Here is a 17,167-nt window from a genome sequence, read left to right as displayed (position 1 = left end):
TCCTCTAACTTCTTCTTCAAATCAAAGTAACTTGAAGTAAGAAGATTAAAGTGCTCATGTAAGTCAGAGATCTGCTTGGTCTTCAAAGCTTTATCCTCTTGAAGATCAGAAACTTGAATCTTCAGGTTTATATTCTTGCTCAAAAGACCATTAACCTAAATACTGAGCTCTATATTCTTTTGATCAAGCACATTGACTCTCTTTTGAAGCTCATCAATAACTGAAGCATCTTCTCCTGAATGACCTTCTCTAAAAGAAATTCCTTTAGCTCTAGAAGAAGGTATTGAAGTTTGTTCCTAGGCTAGATGCATGGCTAGCCGTATAGAGGCATCATCAAGATCTGCCCTAGGAGAAGAAAATCCTGATTGAGTAGAGGAGCCACCAACCTCAAAGGTGGTGCTTGGACCTCCACTAAAAGGTTTTGTTGAGACGATGGCAAGGGTAGTTGTTGGTGTAATTGGTAGTCCATGAGATAAGTCAGAATCCAGAAGACCAAATCTAGGATCACGTCTTCTTCTCTTTGACGGAGGTTGTAAGGTCTGGACTGTTGCATCATCACTTTGAAGTGGTTCAGTTGTAGGTGAAACAACTTCAAGGGGAGGAATCCCTGACACTGTCACCATTGGAGTTGTAATATCAACCACTTGATCAGTAGTAACAGGTGTTGACTTGAGAACGTCTTCAGAGTCCCTTATGATATTCTGATAAACCACTGTGTTCATGGTGACGGCAGAGGCCAGACAACATTCTTTTAGTCCGTGAACCATTGACCTGAATTCTCCATGTGCCACTGGAGGATCTACCAGTACAATTGCCAGGTTGTGCGTATCTGCGAATCTTAAGCTTGCCATTTGATCTGCACTAAAACATACCAAGTAAGAAAAGAAAGATATTTAAGAAAATAATATTTTAATTGATTTAAATTTAGCCCAAAAATTAATTATTTTGTCCAAAATTTAAGTTCAAGGTCAACCAGGAGTTTACGGTCAACTTGGAGTTTACGGCCGTAAACTCGTGGCAGTAAGCTCAGGGCCGCAAACGGAGTTCACGACCGTAAGCTCCCTGGCCGTAAGCTTGGACCGTAAGCTTGGGCCGTAAGCTCCGACAGACCCATTTTCATCGATTTTAAGCTCAAAAACTCAGTGATTTCATGAAGCAAGTACATATCTATGGTCGGAATCGTACTACCTTTGAGGTGATCGGAGCAATTTCACAGAAAAACGGAATTTTTTTCGAAGTTGAGAGAGAAAGGAAGAGAATTTGCGGTCGGAAATTGAAAAGTGAAGGAGTTTCTGTCTGTAAACTCTTTATATACCATTGACTATTTTATCTGCTGTCCACACAGTGTAAGGCATAGTCCAATATTTCAAATAATTTTCAAAAATAAAACCTTTGAGCATTTAAAAATTAAAATAAGATTAAAAATAAAATAAAACAAAACAAAATTAAAATAATTTCCAAAATTTAAAATTTAAAATTTTGATAATTACAAAATAAAAAGAAAATGAAACAAAAATAAAATTAAAATAAAATAGACTAAACTTATCTAAACAAACACTGAATATAATTTTGTGACTTAGGGATCAAAGTTGTTAGACAGCCTTGGTCTACTTATCGATACCTTTACCTTCATGTCTCTGTCTGATCGATCGCCGGTATTGTGGTTCACTTAAACACGAAAATTTGTGATAGAATTTGGACAAGCTAATAAAGACAAAATCCTTTTGATTCTATATTCTTAAATATATTTCCTTAGGACCATTTATCTGACGACGACCAGAGATATTGTTGTCCACCTAAATTGAGCAATCAGATCTACAGACAATTTGTAAGTGTTCAATTTTAATTGTACTAGAACATGTTTCCCACTTCTTGATATGCTCCAATAATCAAGAACTTCCAGAATACTCCTTAGATCGTGTGAGCAAACAATTATAAGAGAGAAGATAGATTTACAATGCATATGCTATACACCCAGGTCGGATCTCTTCCAATCACGCAGCGGATGAAACATATGATTAACTGGCGTTTCAGAGGGATTGAGAAAAAGAATGATGCAGATACTGTGTACCAGGTCGGATTATAAATCACGCAAAGGAGACAGTATATGGCTAACATACAAAAAGAATTGCATAGAAAGAAGATGCAGAGAGATAGAATTGCATATGTTACAGTCTAGGTCGGATCTCTCGATCACGCAGAGGAGGCAACATATGACTAACGACAGAAAGAAAGAAAATAACCTTCTACATACCTAATTTATCGGAATTCCCTAGTCACCCCATCAATACCATAATTAAGGATAGAATCCGCATATGGAGGAAAAGTTAATCCACAGTTCTAGATGCGGGTTCTTTTAATGTGACCAGTAGATTCCCATGTATATCTCCTTGCTCAACCTATCTGAGCGTCGTATTGTCAGGCTAAATGGATCTAACTAGTTCAAGATTTGTTAAGTCCTTGAATTCCTTAAGTTCAAATCTTCCTAGTCAAGTCCATTTAGAATCTTTCGTGCCTACTAGCGCATCGAACACAGAGCGAAGACAATTTAAATTTTTATACGTTACGCATATTCAGATTGCCTGTTATCACATGATAATATCACTTCCCTACACATCACCTACAAGCAACATATTTTTGATTTTTTGATTTTTATTGTTTTTGGAATTTTGAAAATTTTAATTTTTTTGTTTGGTTTTTGTTTATTTCTCCCCCTAAATTTGTGCATGGGTGAGAATCAAATCACTAAAATGCACAAATTTAAACTAAGCTAACCAAAAATAAACTTGAAAATGAGAATTAAGAAAAATAAAAATAAAAATAACTTAAAGTAAGTAAAAAAATAGAAAAATAAAATTAATCCTCAAAACGAATCATTTTAAAAAATCAAACAAGCACATCGAATCGATCTTTGTAAAAAGGCTTGGTGAACAGATACACCACGTTATTAGCAGTGGGAACCTGTTCCAGCCGGATGAGTGAACGTTCAAAACAGTCTGATAAAATAAATTTTAATATCAATGTGCTTGGTTTTTGAATGTTGGACAAGATTTTTAGCAATTTGAATCGCAGCCTCATTATCACAGTAGATATGGGTTTCTAGATAATTCATACCGTAATCCAAATGCTGATGTTGGATCCAGAAAACTTGAGAGCAGCAAGCAGATACAGCAACATATTCCGCTTCAACTGTTGAAGTTGAGACGGTGTGTTGCTTCTTGCACTGCGACGACACCAGCCGATCTCCAAGATATTGACACCCTCCTGAAGTAGATTTCCTGTCAAGCTCACAGCCTCCATAATTACTGTCAGCAAAAGCATATAAATCAAATTCAGAATTTTTCGAATACCAAAGACCCAATTTTGGGCTGCCTTTGATATACCGAAAAATTCTTTTGACGACAATAAGATGTGAAAATTTAGCATTAGCCTGATAACATGCGCATTAACAAACTGCAAACATGATGTCTGGACGACTTGTAGTAAGATACATCAACGATCCGATTATCGATCTGTAGTGTGTCTGATCTACAGATTCGCCATCAGTATCTGGAGTCAGCAGAGGTCATTCGGGCATTGGCGTCGATGCAGGTTTAGCATCTTGAAATCCGAACTTCTCAAGAATATCCTCCACGTACTTGGCTTGATGTAGAAGGATTCCAGTTGAATTTTGTTTAACCTGAAGCCCCATAAACATGGTCATTTCTCCCAACGAACTCATCTCGAACTGCTTTTTCATAACGCCTTCAAACTCCTTGCATAGGTGCGGACTGGTAGACCCGAAAATAATGTCGTCAACGTAGATTTGAACCAGAATCTGATCATTACCAACATGCTTGATAAACAAAGTTTGATCGATAGTGCCACGAGAGTATCCATGCTCGAGCAAGTGCTTTGTAAGGGTCGCATACCATGCTCGAAGAGCTTGATGTAACCCATACAATTCCTTGTCCAACTTGTAGACATGATTAGGAAACTTTGAGTTAACGAACCCAGGGGGATGATAAACGTAGATTTCTTCCTTCACCTTGCCATACAAGAAGGCTGTCTTGACGTCCATTTGATAAACCGTGAAGTTCATGTAAGAGGCATATGCAAGGAAGATACGAATAGTGTCCAAGCGAGCTACTGGAGCATAAACCTCAGTATAATTAAGACCCTCGACTTGTCGAAACCCGCGAACCACCAATCTAGCTTTATTTCGCACTATAACCCCTGAATCATCCTGCTTGTTTCGATAGACCCAACGTGTGTGAAGAGACTTTTTGCCCTTTGGTAACTCAACCAATTTCCAAACCCCGAGCTTTTCAAACTGATTCAACTCTTCATGCATAGCATCTGCCCCGCTGGGCTCATTCAGAGGCATTTCAACATTCTTGGGCTCTATGTGAGAGATATAGCAAGAATAGAGACATGTATTGACATCTCCACTCTTACTTCTGGTTTTAACTCCATCGCCCACCTGACCAATGATGTTCTTGATCGGATTGTCGCATTGAATTCTTAAGGGTATCTCCTGGCTGATATCATTAAGCGAGATGGGAAGATTGTGGATATTGACACCTCCTTCATTTGCTGATTGTTCCACACCAGATGAATCTGCTACAAACTCATTAGAAATGTCTTCAGGAAAGAGTAGTTCCATAAAGTTTGAAGTGACAGCGGAAGCATCTCTAGACATGAACACTCTTTCAACAGGAGTGAGCGGTGTAGCCTCAACATCAGGAGTATCATTCTGAACTGGAGATTTTGGACTATCATGTGGTACAGATGACTCCCCCTCAGGTGAAGCAGAGGACTCCCCCTCAGATGGTGAAGAGGATACTGTTGGGGGTCTGTAGACAACTTCTTCGTCTTCATCTTCAGAAACATTCTTCGAACCAGAGAAAGACCCAGATGAACTATCTGAAGACACATTTATAGACCTTAAAAGTGATGTGTAATCAAATAACCAATCCAGACCCATTCGAGCATCCATTTCATTCTCCTCCAGCCAGCTTATGTCATAGGATTCCACAATCTGCTTCGTCTTCTAATTGTAGACCCTATATGCTGTGCGTGCAGCATACCCTACGAAATAACAATCATCGGCTTTGGCATTAAACTTTAGGTTGGACTCTAGGTGAAGAAGGGTGCAAGGGCAGCCAAATACACGGAAATGACTTACTGATGGCTTGTGACCATATAGAATCTCATATTGTGTCTTCATTTGAGCTTTGTTGATCGACACACGATTCTGAACGTAGCAAGTAGTGTTAATCGCCTCGGCCCAAAAGAAAACCGGTAACTTGGAGTCACACAACATCGTCCTTGCAGCGTCTTTTAAAGTTCTATTTCTCCTTTCAGCAACACCATTTTGTTGAGGTGTATGAGTGGAGCTGTATTGACGCATAATCCCCTTTTCTATGCAAAAATGATCTAGAATAGAATTCTTGAACTCTCTTCCGTTGTTGGTACGAAGCTCCTTCACCCGATTATTGGTTTGGTTCTCAATCAGCACTATGAACTTCTTTATCAGTTCTACAACCCTAACTTTGTTGGATAAGAAGAAGACCCACTTAAAACGAGAGAAATCATTAATCACAACCAGAAAGTACGAACTTTGTTAATGCTTAGGACGTTCACTGGACCGAACAAGTCCACATGTAATAATTGGAGCACCTGATTGATTGAGTTAACCTGTTTTGTTAGGTGTGGTTTTCTATGATGTTCACCTTGGGCACATGACACACACTTCTCAAACGTTATAAAATTTCTGATAGGTAAACCACGAACCATCTCATTCTTTGCAAGAAGATTTAGGTTTTTGGCGTTAGCATGACCGAGTCTTCGGTGCCACTACATTGCATTTTGTTCTGAGATCTTTGAAAAGAAGCAAGTAACTTGTTCTAGAAGGTTGCTATTCATATCAATAATGTAAGCATTTCCATCCCTCATAGATTTGACAAGAATCCATTCCTCCAGGATGACAATGACTGGCTTGACAATCATACATTCCTTGTCAGTGAAATGCATAGAATAGCCTTGTCGCATATCTGAGACACACTCAACAAACTATGCTTTCACTCGGGAGCAAAGTTGACATTCTCGAAACTTAAAACTCCATTTGTAACGGTTCCTCTCTGAGTGATCTTGCCACCTTCTCCACCTACAAAGGAAACATAGCCCCCCATTAAATGATTGAATGTTGTTCAGTTGGGAGATATCTCATGTCATATGCCGGGAGCAGCCGCTGTCGACGAACCAAGGTCTGATGACATTCCCCCATAACTGTCCCTGCAAAATGTGCGGGATCATTTAGATTTGGGAACCCAGGTCATCACTTTCCTGGGTTGACCCTTTGCTTTTTCAGATTTATCATTATTTACTAATTTTTTAGAGGATACTGATGATGGATTGGAACTTATTTTGGGCATCCATTGGTAATTAGGTTTTCTAACAGTCACTAATGGTTTTGAAATAGGATTCTTATCAGTTTGCTTTGAGCACTTGGGTTTTCTACCTTAAATGATTGAAGACCCATAGCTACTCATTGACAAAACCGATCTTGGCGGAGCCATGTTCGATTTTGGCAAACTGTTTGGGACTTTGTTATGAAATACCTTTTTGTTATTTTGAAAAACTGCCCGTTTTCTACTACGATCATCCTCCAATCATCATTCCGAGAATGAGCTCTAGAGGACTTTCTAGTTAAAGACCTTCCTCTAAATTCGTTCTCTCCTCTTTGTGACGTATAATGTACAAACATTATATTAGGATAATTCCTAGCTATATGACCACCAATACCACAATTGATACAAATATATTTGTTATTGTTAAAACCTGTACTGCCTTTTTCAGATTTATTTTCCATACTGACACCCTTGCTTTTCTCACATGAACATGAACAAGAAGTAGGTTGTGAGATAGGTGAGGGTGTATCAGATGGAGTGACTTGTGGAAATGGTGAGCTTTTATTAGTATCACTACAAGCATCAGAATTATCAACCATCTCATCAAACACTTTAAAAACATTCAAACCAGTATCAGAAGGTGCAGAAAAATCACTAAAAACATTGTCCTTTCAACATCAGAAAAAATAAAGTCTTTATTTAAAACTAAAACTTCAGGTTCAGACTCAGTTTTATTATCAGAAACAGATCCTTCAACTTCGTGCTTTGACTGATTTAAGGATTGATCTGTAGGGGAAGTAGAAACGTTAGTATTTTCAACATTAATAAATCCTTCTGAAAAAAAACATGTTGGTTTGCCATAAACCATGAATGGTTCGTTGGCAATCTCCTCTTTAGTCAAAGGGTGATACTGATATGTGTGATTAAAAGGAGGAGGTACATTATCATATCCCAAACCGTTTTTCTGGTTTTGTTTAAACTGCAGGAAATGGTCAATCATGTTGGTGACTACCTCGCTTGATACATCATATTTTTTTAATGTATCAAGCTCAACAATTAACTCAACATTTTGTCTCTTGATATAATCATAGTTTTCACATTTATTACTGTAGTCTTCCTAAAGTCTCCTAAAGTCCTTTATTTTTGTTTCTAATTGGGCCTTTAAGGGTTTTTGTCCTTTTCTAAGTTGATAGCCCTCATATATAAGGTCCACTACTTCTCTACGTAATGATTCTATTTCCTCACGAAGAATTTTAACATAATCAATACAAGCTTGAGAGAAAGAAGGCAAACTTACCTCATTTTTCAGAAGTAGAAGATACCATGAACGCAAACTGAAGCTCCATCATCTTTTCCTCAACTGCAATACTCTCCATGGGGGATTCATCTTTATCTTGGGCCAGGTGAGCACTTTCAGGTTTTTAAGTGTTCAGGGCCTGAATCTGGTCCTCCCAGTCAAAAGACTGAGCAACCATAGCCTTCTCATTGTTGACCTGAGCACCTCCCCGTTTGTTTCCCACTGCAACCATTTTCCGGTCATTGTTTAATCTTCTATCTGTTGGGTTTTGAGCATTCTAACACTCCTAAGTGTACATGCCACCCTAAATACCTTGGATCTATGTTTTCTCTATTATACATGCAAATAAGAACTTCCAAGGTATTATCCTAATCTAGCATACAAAACAATAACTATAGCAAGATAGAATACATACCTCTTTGATGTAGAAAGTCTTCATGAAGCTTGAGTGCCTAGTGCCCCAAGTGTGACACCTCAAATGGAATCACAATCATCAAAACACTTAAAATAGCTTGAGAGAATTCTACACTTCATGAAATCGGCTAGCCCTCTCTAGAATAATACTAGTGGCCGATTTTGCCAAGAATAATATCTTTATATAGTGTTACAATTAGGGTAAACTCTTAATTGTCATGGCTTTCCATTTCCTTGGATCCATGGGTACAAATACACCATGGACCATCCTATGGGTTTTAGCCCAACTTGATTATCCATGGAGCATTAGCCCACTATACAAGTATGGATGATTTACACAATCAACCCATATATTTAATTAGTCTTCTTTTGATCACTTAATTAATCCTAGATTAATTCTTGATCAATACTAATTAAATAATCTCATTATTCTTATTATTAATATACTAGAACTTATAATATATTAATAACCATAAGTGTCTTATTTCTCTCATTTAGTCTATCCAAGTGCATGATGGTATGCAACCCAAATGGACCATGCCGGGTCGGGTCAAGTCTTACCAATTATAGTTATGGACTTAGACATTAATCCAACAGTCTCCCACTTGGATAAGTCTAAAACTATTATTGCGTATGACTTCAGGAAGCAACTGGCAATCGTAGCTCTCAAAAGCTTCTGTCGAACTCTGACCTTGTAGATGAACTCTGACCTTTGTCAGTGACTTGTCCATTAGATAAGGGATCATATATTCCTCCATTCTAGATATCGTATGGACTGAGACATGGATTATAATCATTCTCTCTGTCCATTTGTTGTTTCCCGATTTCCGATTTATGACAACTGACTAATTGAACAAATCAAATTAGTCCTGGCCCGGCCGAGCACTTCCATTTGTCATTCCGGAAGAATAACCTAGTTTATCCGGGAAGTCAAAACATGCAAAATGAAACACAATAATAATTGAATCCAATATGGTATCAAAACCTATGAACATAAATAAAACACCTTTTATTTATCACCATATGATTACACATTATTCATTGTATATTGTTTCAGCTATCAACTTTATTCTTGAATTTAAAACAATAGTTGTCCCATGCTCCAAGCATGTACACTATGTTTTCTAAACACTAGTCATGCCACACATCAAGTATGCATACTATGTTTGTCTATGATCTTTACTTTGTGAACTAGATCCATTGAACATAACTTCAATGATTCTCTTTTCACACTCCCAAATCCTTACTGCAAATGCAAGAATTCCAAATTCATGCCATTTACTGGAATCTGTCAGATTCTAAACTTATATGCATTGATCCTCTTGTAATGATTATGCAAAAAGTCAGAAAGACTTGCCAACAATCATTACAGAGTATTCCAAAGGAGATCAACTCTTTGGAAACATCCTTCTTGCATTAAGTTTCCTAATCTTAAACAGATTGAAAATTCAAACTTTGAAACATTTCCAGATTCCATTTTTGACTATCACTTCTGAACAAGAGTTGCCTCCTTACAGATTATGTCAATATGGTCCTTCCGGAATTATCACTATACTTCTAACTGTCCTTGAGCAACCAGTCTTTGGTAAACCTTAGATTGTCCTCGACAATTGTTTAATCCTTTTAGTCATATCCAGTTCTAAACCTTTTTCCCTTCTTAATGCCCTAGGCATTTGGAAAATTTTAGAAAGGGTGAATATAGCACATGTAATCGATCCTATATCCGAAGCATATGGGACACGATTCATGATGTCTTACATAAAGACTAAACCAGTCTTTTGCTATAACATTTCCATTTCTTGACATATAAGACTCGCTTTTCAAACATCCAAGAGACAGTGTGGATTCTAATCAAGACAAACACTTCACACAATTGGCCTAAGTTGGTCTTTGTTTTATCCAAAACATCACAACTTACCAATTTCAAATGTACAAGAGTAGAAAACTTTTACTCTTACATTTGACAAGTGTTTTAAACCTTCTTTAAGACATGTCACTCAAGTTACAATCTAAGACTGTATTGGAACGAAGTATGACTCATCTTCTTGATTTAACCATTTCAACAATTCAAGATCCCTCTTCTTAGTCATAAGAATGCACTAAGATTTCCTTAGAGAACTAATTTTGATATGGTTTCTTAATCATTAAGATGATCACAAAAACTGATACTAAAGTACTCTCCCATCTTTTCAGATTTGAGAAACTTTTATCCTTCTGCCTTATTTGATTCTTCTTATTCGCTTTGCCATACATTGGAACCTTTTCCAATGTCTCAGAGTTACACTTAAGCTTGTAAGTATAATCATATTTACTGAGCTTTCGTAAACTATGACGAATAGTCTTATCAATCTTTTGTGGTGGACTTAATCAGTGCACAAGACTATGTACTCGATCCCTTAGTCCATTACTTGACTCACACATCCATGTGAATAAGTAATTAGTCTTAATTTTTTCCAAAACTTGAAAGTTCTCATTCATCATGCTATACAACTTGCATGATTCCAAGTTCCGGTCCAATTAAAACTTGGGTGATGAGAATCTTTCCTTATTTGGTAAATATAGACATTACCACAAATGAAAGAATCAATTTCATATTTCCACTCTTGCTGTTAATGTAATCTTATAAGCAACAATTTTCCCTCAAATGCCATTGTAAGGATATTTTAAAAATAAATAAAATCAAAAATTTTCTTTTATTTTAAAACTTTGCGGAAAAAACTTATCCTTACAATCCATATGAAAACTTGTTGTTATCTATTCCTAAGCAATATCTCATAACTCCTGAGAAGTAGCTCAAGAATCCGATCTTCAAACTACGTGATAGAAATCCATCTATGCGATCAGATTCAGCATATTCTTTCTTTAAGTTTCTTCACCTTTTCTTTGATTCTTAAAACATCACCATGTGACCCAGTCACATCATGTATCAGGAATCTCAGAATAGAAACTTAACAGAGTTAGATAGTGGACTTTACCTGAAGTAGAGTCAAACTTATTGACTTTAACATCCTTAGGTAAATCTTGCAGCTTCGCAACCCATGCCCCTTCCTTTGGCAATATAAACATATGGACTCTTTGATAATGGTACACGAGACTATCACAGACTTAGCTTTTCTCTTTACCATTTGGTCAACCGAGTTGACTATGGCCGATCCCTTTCCATTGGGAAGAGAATGCTTTTCTGGATTTCCTGTGTCACTATTTTCAATGTCCATAAAGTTTCAGGAAGTTGATCTTAGCAAATAGATAAGATCATTAAGGGTCTTGTCATAGTCTGTTTCATAGGTGTTCCAAAAGAACTCACTATGTGACTTAGAAAGTAGTTGAACCACCAACTTTCTCAAGACTTTGACACCCAACTCTCCCGGCTTGTCAATATGTGACCTTAAACTTTTCAAGAACTTGTGGGTTATGGAGAATAATTGGAGGAGGAGAAAGAAGTATGATATCCATGGGACATCATGTTCATTAGGAAACCTTGTTTCAGGAGATTTGGGAAGATCATAGGTGTCTAAACCAGACATCTTTTGGGAGATATTCAAGATAGTTGATTTTAAAGTCCTTAATATGACACCCAATATGAAATATTAAGGCTAGGACCCAACAAACTATTTTATAAATTAGAAGAGGTATGCCGTAATCCAAGCTATAAAATATTTGAAGGTAGGTGAATGACGATTCACCAATTTCCACCAAGATAAACGAAATGTATTATTAGGTTTTAATTGGTTTTGAAACTCCTAGATCTTTGAGATTCATTGAACTTTTCAAAGGCATGTTTCAATCTCGAGTGTGCCCTTCAGGTTTTGTGACTGGGATGCCGAGGATCACAAAACAAGGTGTGAAGTAACCATGCAAATCACTTGGTACCCTTAATAAATTACCCCTCAATCGATGTGCCGGTTAACCACACACGCTCCATCGATACTATGATAAATATTAAGTCACCCTTTACCTACCTTGTTAAGTCCAAGTTAGTGTGCCGGTTAACCACACACGCTCCACTAACGACTTTGACAAAGTGTAAAGTGTAATTTCATGGATTAGCACCTTATTCACATTTTCCTAAGTAACTAAGATTGGGTATTATTAAGAGTTTAGTTACTTAGTATTATCATTAATACTTTTAATGAAGGGAGAACTCTAGTCCTGTCAAACCCGTTCAGCTAACGACCCTCCACCAGTCAAGCAAGCGGTGGGTGAGAGTGGACACCCATTAAGTTGCCATTTTATTGGCAACAACCTTATACCCACCTTATAGACCGGCTTCGTGAATGAGGCGTACTAGCGGTAAGACTGACTTTACTCTTATACATATATATATATTATTAACTTATAATATTATAAAGTATAAGGGTTGAATTTTAACTTTTAAAATTCTAAGGGCTAACTTGGAATTAAAGTATTCATAAGTGAAAACTTTACAAATTCCAAAACTTGAGGGCTAGTTTCGAAACTATTCAAAACTAATTAATTCCATAACTTATGTGTTTAAAGTAGTTTTAATCCAAAAACTCTTCAAGTTCCATAACTTGAGGACAAGTTATGGAAGACTTTAAACTAATAAAAGAACTAACTTTTTCTTTATTTTATACCTTATGGATTTAATTATGGTTACATATTTTTTCTTTAATGAAGTGACTCTTGAACTTCCATAACTTGAGGACAAGTTATGGAGTCATAAAAAAAATATTCAATGACACAAGACTCTTCATTTTGTAACCATTGCCAACTATTATGAGTTTTATGAGTCTTTAATGTGACTCTTCATGTAACTTGAGGACAAGATACACAAACACATTTTATACTCAACTCTTAGATTAAAATGGATTGAAAACAACTATTTCACTCAACATTTCTATTAATCTAAGCAACTCATAAGAACAAGATAATCAAATCAAACTTTTTCATGTAATTAGTCTAAACCTTAAACTAATACAAAACATGAATCTATTGAAAATTATCTTTGAAAATGGATTAGCATGAACATTACCACACCAAAAACAAGTTTATAAGTTCAAAAACAACTTAGGGTAATGTTCCTAGTCCATTTCTAGCCAAAAACCTCGAATATATGCTGTCTGGGGCTCCTACTCGGCGAGTGGCATCAACCTACTCGGCGAGTAGGATGATTTTACTCATGTACTCGGCGAGTTCATCAGTGGACTCGGCGAGTACAGTGCCCAGAAAGCCAGAAAATCGAGTTTTTCAGCATTTTTCAGCAATTTGCATCAAGTATAAGAGAAAGCAAGCCTAGGCTCTGATACCACTGTTGGGTTTTGAGCATTCTAACACTCCTAAGTGTACATGCAACCCTAAATACCTTGGATCTATGTTTTCTCTATTATACATGCAAATAAGAACTTCCAAGGTATTATCCTAATCTAGCATACAAAACAATAACTATAGCAAGATAGAATACATACCTCTTTGATGTAGAAAGTCTTCATGAAGCTTGAGTGCCTAGTGCCCCAAGTGTGACACCTCAAATGGAATCACAATCATCAAAACACTTAGAATAGCTTGAGAGAATTCTACACTTCATGAAATCGGCTAGCCCTCTCTAGAATAATACTAGTGGCCGATTTTGCCAAGAATAATATCTTTATATAGTGTTACAATTAGGGTAAACTCTTAATTGTCATGGCTTTCCATTTCCTTGGATCCATGGGTACAAATACACCATGGACCATCCTATGGGTTTTAGCCCAACTTGATTATCCATGGAGCATTAGCCTACTATACAAGTATGGATGATTTACACAATCAACCCATATATTTAATTAGTCTTCTTTTGATCACTTAATTAATCCTAGATTAATTCTTGATCAATACTAATTAAATAATCTCATTATTCTTATTATTAATATACTAGAACTTATAATATATTAATAACCATAAATGTCTTATTTCTCTCATTTAGTTTATCCAAGTGCATGATGGTATGCAACCCAAATGGACCATGCCGGGTCGGGTCAAGTCTTACCAATTATAGTTATGGACTTAGACATTAATCCAACACTATCCGACTTCGGGCACTCACTAGCAAATTGACCTGGCTCGTGACAGTTGAAACAACACAACTTCCCTTTGTTAAACCCTACCTTTTTTGTCAACGCTCATCCCCCAGTTATTCTTCCCTGTCTTCTTCGCAATCCGCTTTGCCCTGAACACTACCATGGCAATTTGCCATTTAATATTCATTTCTTCCACATCTTCTGGATGAATCTGATCCAGATCAGCAAATGAAAATTGTGGTGAAAGATCTCCAGCTACAAGAGCATTGTAGCAGTTAACAAGTCCTATGGCGAGAGCACGATTTTCATCACACTCCTTAGCATTTAAGGAAGAAGCCACATTTGAGGAAGAAGCAACTTGAGAAGCAACAAATGATTGGTTCTGAGAGAAAGGCATGGATGATGTAGCAGGAAGTGAAGTAGCTGATGAAGTGGAAAAGGATTGAGTCTGAGCTTTCTGAGAAGCAAAAGGTTGACCTGAAGAGGGAAATGTGAGAGATGAAAGAGCATTGTTAGATGAAATCCCAAGGTTTGCAGTTGAATACGAATTCACATGATTTATCTCCCGCTGTTTATCATCAATATCACAAGCCTTGATGATCGCCATCATTCCAGTAGGAGTAAGGCAATTTAGATCCTTGGTCTTCTTGATGACAACCACATTCATGTCCCATGAACTTGGGAGAGCATTCAGTAGCTTTTTATTTACTTCAGACTTGGTCAAGAAGATCCCAACTATAGTCATCTCAGTGGTGAGAGTTGTGAATCGCTACATTTGTGCCTCCAGGGTTTCTCCAGGAATGTCGTTGAACATGTGTAAACCTTTGTCGCAACATATCTTGGCGGCTTTCCTTCATGTCCTCATTACCCTCATATACCTCACTCAAAGCTTCCCACAAAGCTTTTGCTGAAGTATACTCTCTGAAACCTTGAGCTATATCAGGAGATAGTGCCATGGTTAGAGTGGCCAGAGCCCTTTCCTGTTCTTCCACTTTCTCAAAATCTTCATCTGTGTAATTTTCAACAGCTTTGTCAACTACTTGCCCTGCAACAGCTGTGGTTATTCTGACGGGATTGTTGATGATGCTTCTCCAAATCTTGAAGTCCTTCATTTTAATGTACTTTTCTATCCAGTATCGAAATTAAGGAAAACCATCTGCAGACAACAGTCTTGGAATGCGTGTAGTGGTTCCCATGACAGAATCCAACTCATGATGATGTGTTTGACTTTGAGAATCCATTTATTCTGATTTTTAAAACATAAAAATTAGAAAAATAAAAATTGTCTAAGATTGAGTTTACAGTCAGTGTGTTTACGGCTGTAAACGGTGTTTACGGTTGGGGTCTTTACGGTGAGGCAGTTTACGGTTATTTAATAAGCACTGATTACGGTTATTTAAGAAGCACTGATTACGGTTCAAGAACACACTTTATGCCTCTTGAATGTGCTTGAGTTTACGGCCGTAAACAAGGTTTTCGGTCGTAATCTTTTGGCAGTAAACTCCCAAAAATCTCAGAAAACGCAAGTTCGATGCAGATTTGACCCCCTTTGCTATGAAAACACGAAACCCTAATCTCGAACACTAAAGAATATGAGTTTAAACGGCTGAAAACTCGATTGAATGATGCTTTGACACCGGTTCCTGCTTTGATACCAATTGTAAGGTCCAGAAAAAGGATCTTTACCAATGATCAACCAATCACACAATCAAATATAATGAGAAACAAAGAAGAAACAGAATTGAAACAAGCTTGCACACACTTATATTGCATAAAATGTCTGGTACAACTTGCTCCTATGATCGTGAACCATTGTGGCATCAACAACCATTAATGACCTACTTAACCCCTATATATAGTGGACTTGGCCCGGACACTGGGTTTACAGCCGTAAACAGGCTTACAGCCGTAAACTCACTACTTGGACTTAAACTACCAACCAACCTACCAAAACTGCATACAGACTCAAAATAACTTATTACAATGAAAGCCTAGACCAAACCATTACCTAGACCCTTCAGTCCTCGTGCTCCTTCCAGTAAAAAGGTAGTTCCTTCAGCATGCCAAGAATGTGCCTCGGAAGTTCAAACTTTTTCGTGGTTGGGATTTTTGGTGGATCAAGACCCCATTTGTTTTCGTTCCTCATATGCCGCTTGTACACTTCCATTGTCATTGTCGTTATGTCCCCCATATTTCCTACTAAAAAAAACTAGAAAAACACGCGTAAAAGGAACAAAAACTAAAAACAAATTAAAAGCAAAAAAAGGAAAAACTAAAAACTACTGAACTCACATCGTGAGAGATGTCCCTCATGTTGAGAGAATCGAACGAACAAAAAAATAACTATTTGCAGAAAACTAACTTTTTGCGGTTTTTACACCACAAAAATGATCGATTAACCTAAAATAGTTAAATTAAAAACTAAAATAGACGTTTTCCCAGAAACGACGCCAAAAACTTGATGTGCAAAAGATATATCTATCTAGTTTTAAACTTATAAACCTAACTACTTATCTACTAATGCACCTATAGGCAGTGTACCTAGTTAGTTTTTAGTATAGTAAAGTAAGTTGGGTATCGGACATAGGGAATGTATTTAGCTAACAATTTAATTACTAAAAATTAATATAAAAACAATAACTAAAAAGGGATTTATCTGATTTTGGAAGTTTAGATTAACTTAAGTAAATCAGTTACTGAAATAAAAATGATTGTAAACAAGATTAAGAAGACACTTCCATTTAGCTTCGAATCCCCCTTTTTTTCCTATAGTTAGTTCTTAATCATGGATTTATTTAGTTGGTTACCAATATTAATGTAATTAGCAGTCTTGATCCGATCTCCTAATATTTTCACCAATTCATGAACTACTATGTAATGATCATACACAAGCAAACACAAAATTGATTATTAAATATAATTTGGTTACATAAGGTATATCTAAGATAATTATCTATGATGAAGACAATTAATTAAACACAATCATGATCAAATTATGTTCTCTAACACAGCTAAAGTTGTTACCTTTATTACCTAATCTAAGATTT

Source organism: Lactuca sativa, chromosome 5 (assembly GCF_002870075.4).
Source record: "Lactuca sativa cultivar Salinas chromosome 5, Lsat_Salinas_v11, whole genome shotgun sequence".
Taxonomy (NCBI): domain Eukaryota; kingdom Viridiplantae; phylum Streptophyta; class Magnoliopsida; order Asterales; family Asteraceae; genus Lactuca; species Lactuca sativa.
Note: the sequence above shows the minus strand (reverse complement) of the source record.